The sequence below is a fragment of the Sminthopsis crassicaudata genome, chromosome 4 (genome assembly GCF_048593235.1).
Source record: "Sminthopsis crassicaudata isolate SCR6 chromosome 4, ASM4859323v1, whole genome shotgun sequence".
Lineage (NCBI taxonomy): Eukaryota > Metazoa > Chordata > Mammalia > Dasyuromorphia > Dasyuridae > Sminthopsis > Sminthopsis crassicaudata.
Window position 1 is genome coordinate 56112994 of NC_133620.1, and position 5252 is coordinate 56118245.

A 5252-nucleotide genomic window follows, 5' to 3' on the forward strand; every position below is an offset into this window, starting at 1 on the left:
CCCTCACTGGAGATGACTGCTTTTTGGGGAGGGGGATTAAGGGAGGGAGAGTCAATGAGCTGCCTTTCCTTGTGTCCACATTTTCTGTAGCCTTAAAGGAAAGAAAATGAAAGCTTGATGTAGGTAGGTTCTACACAACCTGCTGTTCGTACCATCTGTCCATATCTATCCATATCTAAAATTAATGGGAGACTGAATTGAGCTAAGATTTTCAGTTGTTATGGAATGGGATCTCAGCGGTAGATATTTATATGTCCTAAAGAGCAATCAGAGGCAGTGGGCATGTAATTACCACAAATATTGTTTTGCATGAAGAGATTAATTAAATAAACCAAATCTAGTAGTTCTTTTATAAGTTTCATAGGATTCCTGGAAAACAAAAGATTATGTATTCTGATAGTTTTTCAAATTTAACTTTGCAGAAAAAATATTGATAAAAGGCACTGCTGCAAAAAAGTGATGAGTTCAAAAATTAATCTCGCATTTTATATTCACAGAATAAGTTAATTTCCCTTGAAAAACCATTATGTTAGATGGGATTTTAAGGCCAAAAGTTCATAATTAGAATCAAAAAACTCTAGAATTTTAAACTAATTCATCTATTGGAACAGCATATATCCCTCAATTGTGGCCCCTCACTAACGATATGCTGGTATTACAGTTTTTGGCCAGCATCTTGTAAAGGCAGGTGCCTTATTTTTGGTTCTGTTGTACATCTGATGTTTTTGTACTCTACCTTACATAACATTTTAATGTGAATAAATATACTGACGTTGGTATCAGTACTGAGAAGTTTTAGGTATATATCTATTGGATCTGGTATTAAGGAGAGATATACACTACATATTAAGGCCTGAAGCTAGATTTTTTTTTTTTTTTCATAAAATATTGGGGGTTGGCATGGGAGTGGTGTGTGAAAAAAATGAGAAAATATTTTTAAAATAAGATCTAGTTTTTATATTTAAATTTTCAGGTTTCTAATATGATAGAGGAGGAGATTGAGTAAAAAGGAATAAACTTAGGACCCATGGGGAAAAGACTGGGTGGCTTTATAGTGAGGTGCAAAAATAAATTTAAAAAAAAAAAAAAATCTTTTAAAAGTTTTAGATGGTTTTTTTTTTTTTGCCTGTCTACATAGTGCATGTTAAGCTGAAAATGATCACTGTAGGATTGGGTAAGAGCTTTATTGAAGCAAATCAGTGGGGGGTTTTGGTTAATCTTTTTTAAAAAGGAAGTAACAACTTTTTGTTTGAGTTGTTTCATCCTTAACCTTCCCCTGTCTTGAACTCAGATCACTAAATAGTCTTACTAATAATTTTAAAAACAATATGCAGCTCTTTTGCTTTCACCCTTTGGGAATGTTTTAGAGGTAGTAAGGTATTTATCTGTGAAGATATTGGCTGAAAGGATTGGCCAGAGCATCTGTGTCCCACCTAGAAATTGTAGTTAAACCAGAAGGACCCTCTTAAGTCTCATTCTCAACTTACCTATTGTTTCACAAAATGGTGCTGTTTTGAATTACCCAGAAAGTAAACCTTACTAGGCAAGTTTAATCATAAACTGTTAAGGAAATCCTCTACCTTTTACTGTATCACCTCAAGGTGGATGTATAAAAGCAGAATTTAATCTGCTCTGAGAGAATGCATTGCATGTTTACTGGATATCCATCTATTCTTATATGAAAATGTATGCTTTCTCTTTAGGCAGCAAAGTGTGTATACTGTATGTGACTACCTGATTAAAACAATTTTGTTTGCTGTGTTGTTCTGAATGGAAGACTTCTTATCCAAACAAATTGCAAAAACCGAAAAGGACTGTACATCAGTTAGGATGTCCAACGTGTACTATCTCCTTTCTCTTTTCCTTTGTGGAATATTGGGGTCAGGTCCAGTCCTTTATTTCCTACTTTTAAGTATGAAAAGATATTATAGAGAATAAAAATAATGGATTACATTTTGGGGGAGGGCTCCCTTTGGAAGGGTAAGTATGTTTCTGGATACTTCACGACCAATTCACTACGATATTACTATATAAAATACATATAAGACAACTTGTCCATTGTGATGTGACACATCATTTTGTATTATTTGTTTGAAATGTCTTCAATTTTTTTGTAAGTGAAGAATAAACAAATTACTGGCCTATGCTGGGGCTGGTTTCTTGTCTCTCTGTGTGTTTTTTTAATGCTTCTAGTGGTATTAGAATTTGGTTTTATGTTTTTCCTCTTCATATTTTGTGATGTATATAGAGATTCACTGATTACATGTAAATCATCAGAACTATCTAAAAATGAAAGTACACTAAATAGTCCTTTCATATTAAGGAGTAATGGGTGCTTAAATGCAATTTCATAACCAATTTAGCTTTCAGGATAAATGTACTTCTGCAGATGTTTCAAGAAGTCAGTGGTTCATGCTTCCTGCTTCCTGGGTTAATGCTTCTTTTTCTTTGTAAATGTGAAGAGCTATTCCTGGCATTATTACATAATTATTTTCTATGGTGATTTCCATCTAAAGTACATTTACATAATGGCTTACTAGCCATTCATTACAGTAACCTTTAGGTAGAATATCATAGCCCTCTAAAAACAATATATCCCAAGATATGTACAGGTCTGGCTTATTGGTTACCTGTTAAAGGCTGATTCATTCAGTAAGGATTTATTAAGTGCTTACTAAATGGTAATCATTGTCCTAGGCATTGATGACATGTAGACAAGAATAGGACAATACTTTTTTCAAGTTATATTCTGTAAGAGATAACATGTTGTTTCTCGTTTCAGTCATGTTCAACTTTGTGACCCTATTTTGGGAGTTTTCTTGGCAGAGCAACTGGAGTGATTTGTCATTTCCTTCTGCAACTTATTTTTTTAGTGAGGAAATGGACAAACAGGGTTAAGGGACTTGCTCCGGTTACATAGCTAGTAAGTGAGGCCAGATTTGAACTTGGGAATATGACTTAAAATATATATATATATTTTTTTCTAAATACATGCAAAGATAATTGTTAACCTTGTGTTCCAAATTTTTCTCCCTCCTTCCCTTCCCCATCCCAACCCAAGATAGCAAGCAATCTGATATAAATTTAATATGAATTTCTTCTAAACATTTCTGGTTGGGGAGGAGGGAACAATTGGAAAAAAAAAGTAAACAAAAAATGTACAATACTATATTAAGATGAACTTTACTGGTTCTAAGCCCATTACTCTGCTATTGTGTGTTTTTAAGAAAATAGAAAAATGCATGCAAAATAAAAGTTGATGAGGACAGTCCTTTGGTTTGAGATGGTTTGAGCTTTAAAAGAGATTACAAGAAATGAAGGCAAAGAGAACAAATTTCCAAGCTTGAAGGAGTGGGTGAATGTGCGAAGGCCAGGAGACATTAAGTAGATCAATATGGCCAGTGGGAGTGAGCAATGGGAACCACAATTTTGGTGTACAAAACCAAAAGCTTTTATAGATCATTTCATAAGGATATATATACCAACCACTACTAAAGATATGCTTTGTATATTGTATGCAAAAAAACCCTGATTTTTGGCCAACATGGAAAATATTTGGAAGTTACTATTGTTGGTAAAAAATTGAGTATATTAGGATTTCATGTGATGGGCTAAAATACAATCTTGTCATTAGGGCCATAGGTTAATAATTTAAATGTTTGCCAGTGATTCAATAGTAAAAGTTTCAACTGTGTTTAGGCGTGGGGTGACTTGCTCATTTCATGATTTTCATTTATAAACTTGTAACAAAAGTTGACTTTCACAAAGCAATCTAGATAAAATGTTGATTTGACACAATGCATGTATGTTGGGGGGAAGGATTAAAAGAAATTTCATTAACCTCACCCACAGTTACTACCATTAAATAGCAATCATCAGTAGGGTCACAAAATATCACCAATTAAATTAGAACCTGTTAGTATAACTGAAGGCTTTGTGAAGTTTTTAATTGCTGGCAAAAATCTTCCAATGAATGATTGAATGAACAGAGTATCTGTTTTAGGAAAGGACATAGGAAGTCCTTGCATGAAGACCAATGGGTATTGTCACTTACTGGAGGTGGGGATGGGATGCTGTGGTTCTTGGCAACTATAAATGACAGCAGTTTTCTCTTTGTATGGGAAAAGCACCATTTCTGACCTTTTAGGGGATCTATCCCCTTTTAATGTTTCTAGTATGGTGGTTGGTGGGGAATAAAAATTATCTCTGCTCCCAAATCTATGTCATGGGATCTTTAAGCATAATAATTAGTTGAAGTGTTAAGAATATGGGATTCAAATGTTTTCCAGTTTACACCAATTAGCTATTGAAGGGGATATGGAGGATCTCAGTTTATAATCTTAAGGTACTATGGGTTGTTTGGATGCATTTCAACAACTTGTGAAATTTAAATGAGGGAACTGAGAAGACCTTGATTGGTTTTAGGAGTAAAAGTGATAAAACAAGAAGCAATTTAAATTACATAGGTATTTAGGATGGTACTTAGTATGGCCAAAAGCCTTTGCCTAACCAGTGCCAGGAAGGTGGCTGTGATTACTTTCAAGTAATCAAAGGTCTCCCATGCAGGTACATGTAACTATTCTCTTTGGCATTCTACTTCTGAGTGCTGACTGAAATTAAATAAGGTGGGGTGAGAAGTGGTGGAGATAAGTTTTCAATATATGTTCCAAAGTAATTTGCATTACTTCACTGCTTAACAAGCATATATCTTAACAAGGAATTTGTATTTTACCTCCAAAAGGATAAGAAAATAGTTTCTCTTAAATTTTTTTTTTTTTTAGAAAACTTTCAATTCAAAGGTTATAGGACAGTTATTAATATAGCTATATGTAAATCCATGAGTTGTGTTAATAGCAAGAAATAAATTCATTTTAAAGCCTTTTTTAAAAAGCATTTTTGAGTTCTAAATTCTCCCTGAAATCCCTCTCCATCCTATTGAAAGAGCAAACAATATAATACTTATATATGTGAATTCATGCAAAACATGTCCATATTAGTCATGTTGGAAAAGAAAAAGTGGGGGGGGGAAAGCTTAAATGTGCACTCAGGATTTATCAGTTCCTCTCTGGAGATGAATAGCATTTTTTAATCACCAATCCTATGGAATTGTTGTGGATCATTGTATTGACCAGAATAAATAAACTATTAAATGTGTTCCAACTCATTCTGGAAATACTACTTGTGAATGAGACGACTGGTATAAAATTAATCTCTGGGAAAAACATATTTGGGCTAAATAAATCCAAAGCCTT